The sequence below is a fragment of the Phasianus colchicus genome, chromosome 2 (assembly GCF_987193195.1).
Source record: "Phasianus colchicus chromosome 2, bPhaCol1.hap1.1, whole genome shotgun sequence".
In the NCBI taxonomy this organism is placed as follows: Eukaryota; Metazoa; Chordata; class Aves; order Galliformes; family Phasianidae; genus Phasianus; species Phasianus colchicus.
Window position 1 is genome coordinate 44,989,715 of NC_143437.1, and position 12,249 is coordinate 45,001,963.

Consider the following 12,249-nt stretch of genomic DNA (forward strand, 5'->3'; position numbering starts at 1 on the left):
GTTCTCGCTGTTCCCTATTCAGGAAGCCACTTGCGACTCCACAGCCAAAGCCGAGCAGCAAACGTTTGTGCTCTCACAGGCGGCGATCACAGCGCGTCAGGAAACCCGCTGCTCGCTTGCACGGCTACCACCTGCATCTCTCATGGTGTCCAGACGGAGCAGCCGCTATTCTATTTCCCAATTTCTCCCTCAAGCGGCAGACGCACACAGGTGCCCTTCACCCCGCAGCCCGTCCCCAGAGGGCCCGCACGCCGCCACAGCCCAGCCCGCCCCGTCTCGACCCCATTGCCAAGGCTCAGCCCGGCGTTCCGTTCTCAAAGCCGTCCCAAAGCGGACGACCCCGAGGCGGGGGGAGAGGTCTCCCCCCGGGTCGGGGAGGAAGTGACATGGCGGCGGGGAGGGAAGGCGAGGGGGCCGGGGAGCCGCCCGGCGGGTGGAGCCAGGCAGCCCCGCCCGAGCCCGCCGCCTCCCGGCGCGTGCAAACTAGTGGCAGTTGGCGAGCCGCGGCTCGGCTCGGCGCGGTGCCGCCCGCTCCCGGCGCCTCAGCGCGCGCCCATGCCCAGGCTCGGCGGCGCCAGGTACGTGCTCTTCCCCTGGCGGCCGGAGGGCTCCTCAGGTGCGGGGCTGCGCCTCTCGAGCCGGCCGGCGCCCGGTTTGGAAACAAACAACAAAGAGCCGTCTTCCCCAACCCATCAGCGCCGGCGGCCGGGCGGGGTGTGGGGGTGTGTGCGCGGGGCGCGGCGCGGCGGGAAGCGGGCTGCGGGCTGCAGCCACGAGTTCCTCGGTTTATCCCCCACCCGCCGCCGCCGGCCGCGCCGTGTCTGCCGCCGAGAATCTTCCGGCGCCTCGCGCCGCCCCGGGGTTTCCGTGGAAACGGGAGGAGAGCGGCGGCCTCACGCCGGCCGTGTGGGGGGGTGGGGGCGTCCCCTCTCCTCCATCCGTCCCGTCGTCCCCTGTCAGTGCGGCGGGGTTGTTGGGGAAACGGGCGGGGGTACTGGTGGTGGTGGTGGGCGCGCAGCCCGGCTCGGCCGCAGGCACAGGTAGCGGGGCTGGTTGGTGTGAGCTGAGGCGTGGCGAGGGACGGAGGACGGGAGCCCCTGCCTGGCGGCGCGCTCGCCTGTGGAGCTCTGCTGCCTTCCCGAGGAGGCTTCGGTTGAGGGAAACAATGGCTACGGCCGGACCGAGTGTTGCGGCTAATAGCAAGCGTGGGGGGAGCTCCGAGGAAGGGCTGTGAAGCTAAGGTGCGACCCCCCCCCCCGTGTAATTTTCTCACTGAGTGTGTGCGTTTAAGGCTGAAAAGAGGACGGAATAAAGAGTCTGCTTAAACGATGTCGTGTGGAGGGTTTGGGTCATTATCGTACGTTCCTAAGTTATAAGTGTTTCAGTACTGCGTGTAGAGCTCTAGGAGCAATGTGCCTTACGCAGGTGTTTGTGTGGGACAGCATAACCTTGTTGCTGCATGGAAACCGAAATTCTAAACAAATGGGAGGAAATGAGAAGCTCCCTCTCATCCCCACCCTCTCCCAGAAAATCCCGTGAGTGCTTCTGTACAAACAGCCATGCACCCAGCCCAGGGAGCTGTATGGACGCTCACAGCCTCAGCTGCTGCTGATAACCACTTCTCCCTGAGAGTGAGTTGCAAGGAACTAAAAGCTGGCGTAGCGGGGAAGCAGTAGGAGTGCAGAGCAATGTAAGCTTGAGGCTGTGGCCTTCTTTCTTCACTAACTTCTGATATGGATATTAACAGCACTTTAAACACGCACTAATTGGCATGTGATATGCTAGGACTACCTTTGCATAAGTGCTGAATGCAGTGAATTGATGTGTTATAAATGATTGCTGTCATTTACTGCCTGGCAACTTTCTCTAGCTGTTTGTGACAGATGTAATGCTGCATTTTTCCAAATACATTTTGCTGTGCTATGGATGGAAATCCATTTATGGTCATTGTAGGAATTTTTTTATAAATTTATACATAGCTTTGCTTTTTTCCTTTTAATGTTCTGCATAACAATGCCTGAATAAGCTGTATCTAAAAATGAAATGGTAGCAGTGTTATAGAAGAAAGAGGGCCAGAGTTCATGTGAAAAAATATATCTGAAAATATGCCTGCAGTGAACAGAGGAGGCATTGTAAGCAGCTGGTGGGTAAAAGTTGCTCTAAAGCAAAGTTTGGTTGTATTGTTGGTAAGCATTTAAATAACAGATGTTAGTACGTGCTTCACAAGAAGCTGTAAGCATTGTATTTTCTGAGTGGAGAAACTGCAGAGAGGGGACAGTGCTGGCCCAGAGGCATAGAACAGGGGATAGGTCCAGGAGCAGCACCTCAACATGCAGTTCTTGAGACCCAGTAAGCGTTGGTTTGGGGGACAGCTGTTGGCAGCAAGCCTTGTTCTGCGCAGCCAAAATTGGGAGAGAGTGAAACTGAGTTCAGCTTCTCAGGAAAGAGCTGTGCTTTCTTGAGGTGATGGTTGTGCATCATTTACAGCTTAACATATGTTTTCAAAATAAAGAAAGGCTGCCTTGAAGGTGATGGGTGGGAATCCTATGGCTGACTCTGTCCTACTGAAAAGAGGTGGTCTTGCTTTGTAAACCTTGATTTTATATATTGCTGAAAGATGAAGGCTGGGAAGAGTGCCCCTGGAAATCTCCTCAACCTAGGCAGGTACTGTTATGGCTCTGCTGGGACTAGCAAATGTCATTCTTGCACATGTGTCTGCAGCCCTTAGGACCTGTATTATTAAATTTGGTCTTTAAGAAGTCAAACGTGTGCTGCTTGGTGTAGATGAATACTTCCCTAACTAGCTGCATCACCATTGCTGTTGCTTGTATATCCTGATAAGGGAGAAGAGGAACAAGAGAGCGGCAATGCATTTTAGTGCACTGTGCATATCCTTTATTCAGTGAAAGCTTTTGCAGCTGTGGATCTCCTTAATTGGAGAGAACTTTATACAGGGCAGCTGTCTCCCCAGGTGTGTTTCTTTAGCTTGGTGGGATGCAGTGTGCTTGTCTGTAAGAAAGGAACTTGACCGGAGAGCAGTACCTGTATGCTCATTTGGATTCAGCACTGGTGCTGGGTGGCTGATAGTGTTTTTTTCTCAACTGCTTCTGGTGAGGGCTGGCTTTCCCAGCTATTCGGTTTCAGGGGTTTGGGGAAGTGTATCCATCAGTCTGTTGCTCGCTGTTGCTGTTGCCCTTATCACCTCTGACTAATGCTCCTGTGCTTCCCAGAAACTGCTGAATCATTTCATTTTTTTGCTTTTTTTTTTTTTCTTATTCCCCTTTCCTCCTCCAATGCCTCAGAGTAGAGATGTGGTAGGGTCAAGGTGAGGTCAGAAAAAGAGGAAATGGAAACGAGTGAGAATAACTGTGTTCTGTGGCAAGGACAATGATGCTGTAAAGTCTGCTCTTAGATAATGCGAGGAAAAGATAATGGCCGTAGTGGTTTTCTTGAAAGGGAGCACAAGGAGTGTTAGGGGCTGGATGGGGAGGGCCAACAGCTGTAGTGAACCCACAGCTGGGAGATGCTAGATTATGGCCTGATAGTTGTCTGCTCTTTGTTTTGAACTTAATCTTCTTACTTCTACAACTCCCCTTTCACCTTCAGCTCCTCTGTCTGCTTTGTTAAGCTCATAATGGCACGGTGTAACACAGAAGTCATTTTCTGTTGCTTGCAAATGAGCTGACCTGGCTTGAGGTTTTTGCTGTAGCATAGATAACAGGAACAGGGAAAGGCAATTAACTAGTTCTAGGCTGGAAGGAAGTCGGAGATCACCGAGAGAAGGTTTACTTGCCAGAAGTTAAGGAGCTGCAGGCAGGGACTCGCATTGTGCTCTCATGTATATGCGTGATTGTTTACTGTATCAGCAAAAGTTTGGACAAATATGTCAGAATATGTCATTAATTGCTTTTTTTCTGATCAAACAAAACCAAGTTTCAGTTGTATTTCTCCAGCAGGATTCAGGTGAATGGGAAAGCTTGCCTGTACAGATTCAGTTGGCAGATCATGCGATCTTTTTTCGTCTCTCAGAGAACAGAGGGACACCTAACTGAAAACTTGTTTTTAGAGACGGGAAAAGAAAATCTTTGGGGGAAATCCATGTGTAGAAATTGCATGTGATTACACAAAAGGACTACTGTGTGAAAGTAAATCATGTCCTACTTCTGCTTCTTTTCTCCAGGCTCTTTCTTCACATATCATTGTTTTTCTCTTATTTCTCTAAGTGCTGAAAAACATGGTAATACTGTTATTGCAGATGCTGCTCTGCATTTCTGGAAGCTCTCTGTGTAGCAGCTGACTCTTGAAATGAAATTGAGATTTTCCCACTTTGCCACTGGTGGTTTGTCAAGGGTTAACAGTGCTTTAGTTGATTTTATGGTTCTGTGGATATGTTTAGACAGTGCTGAAGCTTGCACAGACATTTAGTTTCTTTTCTTTGATCTAATACTAGTGAAAATTACATTGAAAACAATTCAGTAACATCAGTGTCACCAAATCAACAGGCAGTAGGCAGCAGGGGTACCACTGTCTTCCCACAACCAGTAAATGTAAAACAAGCATCTAGAGGAGCAAAGTAATTGAAAGAGAATGTCCTTTCTTGTCAGCCAATGGTGACAGGCACAATAAGCTTATAAATAAGCAGAAGGATAACTAGGAGCATATGGATCCCAAATTCATTGAGCCTTTGTTGTGTTGCTGCCTAGTTTTCACATGGATATGCATAATCCTCTGAGTGCATGCGTTAAGTACTGTGTTTCTCCTGACAGGTGACAAAAGAGCTTCATTCTGAAATGAAGCCTTGTAAAACTGTCCCGCGTTCATTTTAACTTACTAGGACAAAGACTCAAAGCCAGGCATTTAAAAGGGTTTAGGCACCTGAAGCTGTGCAGGGAAAATCCAGGTCGTTGTTGATGTACTTAATTTCCTTCCTAGAAAGTTTGTAAAAATGCTACTGGATTCTTACCAGAACGTTTAGGAACTGTAACATTTTGGCACACCTGCAAGTCAATGCAGGTCAAGTAAATGCACCATTGCCAAATAAATCATTTTGCTGAAAGTCTATGGTGGCTTTGACTAGCTGTAACTTTAGGTACTGAGAATACATTGATTAATTATATGACACTTGGCAGTTTCTGGGGGATAATGTTTTCCAAATAACAAGAACGAGCAAAGCTTGTTGAGAGATTTCTTTTGGCTTCAGCAGGATTTGAATGAGGACCAAAATGAAACTTGCCTTTGTTATTGGACTTGATAAAGCCTATGTCTGTGATAAAGGCTTTTATTCTCTGAAATTCTCAGATTATATCAGTCTGCTAGGGGACAAATGATGGGAGGAGGATGAGGAGGCTGGGTAAGTTCTGAATTCACTGTGTAGCAAAACAGTTAGGAAGCATACATCTTTGAGGCAGAGATAAGTGAAAATTGATGCAGCGTATGACCACTAAAGCATGAATAAAAAGCAGTCACCATTATTTATTTGTTGTTTTGTTGTGTTGGTCTTTTTTTTTTTAACCTGGCATCTGAATGTCTGATTGCTTAGTGTGTGGGTGCAGCTGAGCCTTTTGCTGATGCTAGAATCTTTTTTTCTTGGGAGGGGAACATGCAAAAAAAAAAAAAAAAATCTCAGCTGTAGGACCCAAGCATTTATAAGTATTGGGTGTTACCTCTCTGAGGTAGAAGTTGCTTTTCTTGGAACAGTGCATCTGGATGCTTCCCTGCTGCATGCATGGAAAATACAATAAAGAAGTGTTTTCCTGTGATTGGTGTGGGTTACATCTTGTGCATGCATCTCCATTTCAGTTGTAGTATGTGATTTTCATAAAGGAGAAATTCAGGTACTTCGTATTCTTCAGTGTCGTGTGCTAGGATACAGCCACATTTAATTAATACTTGGAGGTGAACAAAGATAAGTCCTTGTGAACAAAAGATTTCCTTTTTTTTTTAGCATTTCTTCAGTATACAAAGAGCATATTAATGAATACTTTTTCATATTAATTAAAAATATGCAAATGGATTAGTTGAAGGATCCAGTTCTTCAAAATCACTGTCAGAAGAAGGAAAAAATCCAGCCAATCTAACAGCTCACTGAAATAATCAGGTGGATGGCACTTCTCATTTCCAGCACTGCTAATTGCATCTTGTGATTTGTCCTGGAAGCTTTTGGGTCCTCTCACAAAAGAGGTCTGAGCTGTTCCCTTGTAGCCCTGCGAGGAGGAAGCACAGTGGGTGGTGCCTGGCCCACGTGCCCTGGCAGCTCCTGGGTCTGCAGGAGTGGGGGGGAGAAGCTTTAATTTCTTCTTGGATACAAACGGTGACAGATTTGTGTTTGTTGTGTGCATGTGCACACAATGCTATCAATTTGGTATGAAAGCTGTACCTTCTAGTTTATGGTATGGTTCCATCTAAATCGCTGTATACTTGATTCCTGTTTCTTGAAGAACAGAAAAATGGAGGGAAAATAGGAGCCATTAGATGAGTATGCACATCCTAGTTTGAGCAGTCTGCATTTATACTTTTTACACTATCTGTTGCTGCTGAAGATTCCAGGCATGTTGGGTGCATCCTTTCCCTCTCTGTTATGCATACCTGGCCTGTCAGAAGCTGTTGCAAGGACAACTGGAGCACAGTCAAGAAGGCAAATAAAGGTGGATGGACCCTGAAAACCTGGCATGTCATGATTCTGAAGTTGGTTCCGCCGTGTGACTGTCAGGCTTTGCAACAGCCTTGTGAGCTCCCAGTGTCTAAGATAAGAGTAACAAGGTAGATCTTGTCAGGCCTGCTGAATAACTGGAGTTTTTCCTGGACCCATCCACTCCTTTCATCTGAAATGAGTAACAGAAATCTGTAGTGTTTTCTAATCCTATCAATAAGGAATTTGATCTTCAGTATGTACAAATGGAGTTGTTCCATGTCCACTGTGAGTGGATGCATAACTTCTCTGCCTGCATAAAACAGAGTGTTAGTGGTATAGAAATCTGTCTGCTGCTAACCTGAAGTTAAAGGTAATAATTTTGTAGTCTTAACTTCTTAATTACCTAACTAGGGGTAAGAACTGGAGTATTAAATATTTAAAGCTTTAAACTGATGGTGTGACCTGTGTTTCATTGGTGCCTCACACCTAAAGCTGGTTTGGATGCAGGGCAAGGATTTCATCTGTCAAGATCTTAGGCAGTTCCTGTACCTCGCACTAGCCCTTCTGGTGTTGTGAATGTGATTTACAGTCCTTTGAAAAGACAGCAGTGATCAGTGTTTGGCAAGGAAAAAATTGTGAGTCTTCATAGAAGAGGTTTCCCATGAAGAGTGCTCCCAGCACTTTTTTTTTTTTTTATGTTAACCCTGATTTAATGCAAGCTACTGAATGAGCCTTTGTCTGTTGCCTCCAGCCCCCACCATCCCACTTCTTTTCTTCTAACTCTTTTAAAAAACTTTTTTTATAATAAGCATTCTAGAACTTCATAGCTACTCTTGTGTTGGATCTATTCCTGAAATGCCCAACACAGAGGTTGTGAAGCATGCCCTTGATGCTGGTTAAGTGTGACGATGCAAGTAGCAACATTTTGCTCTCCTGGCACTCCAATTTTCTTAATTTTTAATTTGTTAATTTTCTGTGCATGTAAGCAGTGTTATGGATCTGACCACTGAGATATTTCCCACAGGCTGTGTGCTGAGGGCTCATCTCTGTCCCTCAGATAGGGAATTGCCTCATACAGCACTTCGAGAGTTCTGTGCAAATTCATTAAGTAGCGCAAAAGCATGTGTACATGCATACATATATATATAAAATATATTAGTAGATACACTCTGTATATATACATAGTATATATGAGAGAAGGATGGATTTGCTGCAGACATTCAGATCCTGTTGTTTGAGCCTCTGGTACTTTGGCAGGAAGCTGATCACTCACCAAAGTGTGTTGGTAGGAGTGTGTTTTGAGGGTTTTACATATTTATTTGTTTCTGCAGGAGGAGGGTGCCAGATAACAATAATACACGGTCCTAGTTACCTTTGACTAAGCACTTAATGTTGCATATGGTGACTCGAGATTGAGTATGACGTTGGCTGCAAGTACGTTATACTTGTCCTGGACTCTGTGTGTTGTTCACCTCAGTTACATCTGAGGAACTGTCCAGATCACTTACATCTGTCAGATAGTCTCATTCACACCCTGCCTAGATTCTTACATATTTTCTTGTAAGATTGTGTTTATTGTTTAGTTCTGCTCTCTTGCTCAATTCCTAAATTTGGCCAGTGTTTATATTGCCTAGTTGTCGGGACACATAACTTGTTGGATTGATGGATGTAGAGAAAGCAAGAGGAATCAAAGGAACTCTGTGGTATACAGAGCTGAACTCTGATAGAGTCCTTCAACTCTTAAGATCTTCATGCAGCTCTTTCTTCTAGTTTTTCCGAAGGAAAAAGCAGATAGTTGTGATTTTGAGAAATATGTATTTTGTGAAGTATTAAAATCCAGGAGCTTGGCTGGGAAACTGTAAACTGTCGAAGAGCAACTCTTGGCATACAGGAAAGAAGCAGCTTGCCTCCTACTGCCATTTTTGTGAATGTCCTATCGTGCACCCCAGATGACTGCTGTGCTTCACCCAGCCACATTTTTTGAGAATTTCTTTAGAGGCTTGGAGAAGAAGTGCTTAACTTCAAGGAGTTTACCCTCATCAAATAAATGCTTCCCTCAACATCAAGCTCTGCTGACCCTCTGTTCCCTAAACTCAGCACCCCCAGGAGTTCTAGATTGCCCAATTTTAGATTTAAGCCCAGGTCCCTTTGGTGCCCTCTTTCAGCTTCCTCCTCCCTGAATATGATCTGACCACTGAGATACTTCCCACAGGCTGTGTGCTGAGGGCTCCTGAAAGAAGAAGCAAGATTGAGCTGCTGTTCATCTAAACTTGGCAGTAGCTCTCCATCTTGCCTTCCCTTTTCTGCGCTGTGGATGCCTCTCCCAAATAGCCAGCTTCCCCTTGTATGATTCCTTTCCACGCAGTAAGGGGGCAAGCCCTGAGGCTGTCAAGGCAAACAGCAGCTATGCAGTGTTTTACCAGCAGACAATATGCAAGCAGGGGTAAAGAACTCATATTCTGGCAGGCTTGAAGAGCTGGCATGGCTGTCTTGCTCTGACATTAGTGGACAGTAGGAAGAAAGTAGAAAGGGGGGAAAAGCTTGGGTTACTTTTGTTTCTTTAGTTTGGACTCTGTGATGCTAATTGTCTCTGTGCTTAATAGAAGATAAATTAAAAATTCAGTTTTATAGTATGTTGACTTCACAGTGATGGCTAAAGTCCACCATGCTGCTCATTCACTCCCTCTTCTCAAAGCAGTGAGGAAGAAAATAGGATGTGAAGAGGTTAAGGGTTGAGGTGAGGGCAAGGAGATTACTCAGCTGTTACTGTCATGGAGTAAACAGACTCAGTGTAGGGTAATTAATGTAATTTATTACCTAACTGACTAGAGCAGTGAGAACTGAAAGTGAATTAAAGACTTCTCCCTTCCTGTGCTCCAACTGTCTCCCCCCATTCACCCTCTTCTACCTCTTCCCTCTGAGCAGTACGGGGCAACAGGGAATTGGGGTCAGTAAAGTTCTTTCTCTGCCACTCCATGATTGCTGCCTGCTCCAGTGGGGGATCTTTCCCAATCTGATCCTGCGTGGGCATCCCACAGGCTGCAGCTTTCCAAGTGCAACCTCAACACAGATCTATACTTCAGGGCATATCCTTCAGGACTGTAGTGGTCCCCATTGACTCCAACCTGGGGCTCTCCATGGGCTGCAGTTCCTTTAGGCCTTATCCACTGCTGCACTGCGGGCTCCTCCATGGCTGCGTGTGGAGATCTGTTCTGCATGGTGTCCATGGGCTGCAGGTTGCTGTTGCTCTATGCCTGAAGCACCTCCTCCCCTCCTGCTGCACTGACCTTGGGGTCCACAGGGCTATTTCTATTGTATTTCTCCCTCCTCTCTCCCAGCTGCTGTCACACATCTGTTTTCCCCTCTCTTAAATCTGCCTTCCCAGAGGTATGCCCAGAGTCACTCATGGCTCAGCTGTGGCAGTGGCGGGTCCCCTTTGAAGCTGGCTTGGAGCTGGTCTCTGAGCTCACAAGGGGCTCTACTCACAGAGGCCTTCTCACCACTGCCAAAATCTTGCTGCATGAACCCAATGCACATCAAGTCTCTAAGCTGGAAATCCTGAAACTTGCTGGTAGATAGTATTCATTCTTCAGCCTTTAAAACAGCCAAATGGAGTCATCTCTCCTTTGCAGCTGTGCAAGTTACAAAATAAGCAGTTTAGGAACATGTGACCTCTCAGGAAAGCTGAAAAGCTTTCTGGAGTTCCTGTAAGTGTAGGGAAAGGGTGTTAGATATGCTCAAATGTTTCCCCACTCTGGGACTTTGGGAAGAGGTCATACTTTGGTAGTTGCCTTTGGGGAAGAGGGAGAAGCGATTCAAACCCTGATTGTGCCTGACAAGGCACATAGGTAACTCTTCAGACTTTTTTTTGCCATGGCACGTATAGATGCATACCCCTTGAACGCAAATACACCTGTGGACACAGCCTTACTGTTGCTGACTTTTGATGCTTACTGACAGGAGGAGCACAAGGGCTTTCTGTGGCTGCCCTTGTCTATACGTTCCATATACAGAAACAGTGTTTAGATGAACTCTGATATGAAATACAATGCCACTATCTCTGCTGTTCTGATGGCAATTGAAAGGCACTTAGAGGCCGTTCAGAAACTGCTGTAATTTGACCTGTGCTTACTCTTCTCTATCCGAGAATCTGATTTAGACAAGAATAGGCATCATCATTGTATGCTTGTTTTTCCTTAACTTGCAGCAGAGCATTTAAGTTTTAAGTGTTAGCACTTTATCAAAGAGTAGACATGAGCAAAAACCTTTGTGTAGGCTTGAAATATGCTTTAATGAAAAGAACCATTTCCAATACTGTCTTGTCAACAGTTGTAAGTAAATACGATATTAGCTTAGCCCAGATGCAAATGTGAATAAATTTTGAATGAAGTGGGTTATAGTTCTCAGCTTCATTCTCATGCTTTCTGTGAAAGTGCAAACAGTTTTGTTCTTTAAGATGAGCCCTAGTTGTAGTCTGAAATCTCTTGCGGACTTTGAAGTGCTACACGGTGTTCTTAATTGGCAGCAGCCTCTGCCAGAAGAGAGATGTTCACCTTGTTTGTCACTGGTGTAATGTTGTCTTGTCTTTTCTGTGTCCTTCTGACCATTTTTTTTCCAAGCAGAAGGGAATATGGAGACTAGTTAAAGTAGAAAACAGAGTGGACCTTGCTGAACAATGGAACTAGGGGAAGAATTGGAGAGAATAAGTGATCATGGAATCTTCTTTTAAATCTAATCTTGTGACCTTTTAATCACGTGAATAGATGCTTGTTGACTTGTTCCCAAGACAGACATTTGAGGTTTGAGTCTTTTGTTTTGTATCCAACTGAAAACTGTTTTTAAAGAAAATTCCTATCTGTTTTTGATGCACTGGCTGGCCATTTTTTTCTAACTTGTTTTAAAGGGTGTCTGATAGAAGATAGCTTCTTGGCAGCAATCTGATCTTAATAGCTTCTGAGAAAATGCATCAATTGGCCCTTTTGTTTTATAGAAGATTGCTGTAATTTTCAGCCATTATCTATAAGGAAATCACTGTAGTTTATTAAACTAGCCTCATGGATTAAGAATTAAAGAGCTCATCCTTTTATCACTTAGACCAGTGTGACATTGATGTTACCCATGAGGAACTTAAGTAAGGCTGAGCACATGAGAAAAGTTCCTGTGAACTCTTAGAAAGCAAGATTCTAGACCTCTGTCAAGATCAGGCTTGATTCTTGAAAATTAATTTTCAGCTACTATATAGCCTGTGCAAAGAACGAGCTGCTTTTCTTGGAGTTTGAGTAATGGAAATAGTCCTATCATATTGAAACAAATCTTATAAAGAATAAGTTTGTGTGAGCAAATAAAACTGAATGAGCGCTATGTAGGAAAAATAAATTTCATTTAATCAGAGGAGAAAATTAATCTCTAGTCACATTACTTCTCAGAAAACTAAAATACCAGCAGTGTCTCTAATGTCGTCGTCTTTTCTGGCAAGTTAGATTACGTTCATTTTAGTGGTACTGCTTAAGTAGTTTTAGTTTGCTAGAACATTTCATGGAAGCTTTACAGAATTGAAATGTCATGTCTGAAGTATGAGCATGAGGAAGAAATGAGTTTTAAATATTCCACCGTGGCTT

The 12,249-nt window shown here is 45.0% G+C and overlaps 1 protein-coding gene across 4 annotated transcripts in view; it reads left to right on the plus strand.

The window, feature by feature from the left end:
* The first annotated feature begins 439 nt into the window (after positions 1-439).
* Positions 440-12,249, plus strand: part of AGPAT4 (1-acylglycerol-3-phosphate O-acyltransferase 4) — a 70,244-nt gene continuing 58,434 nt past the window's right edge. The window contains exon 1 of one of the 4 annotated variants that reach the window (XM_031612668.2): positions 440-578. The gene's annotated coding sequence lies outside the window, so the exon portion shown is untranslated. Of the gene's footprint in view, positions 579-619; positions 1,242-1,275; positions 1,691-12,249 lie in introns of those variants that run through there. The other 3 variants (XM_031612689.2, XM_031612683.2, XM_031612676.2) reach the window with 3 other exon arrangements.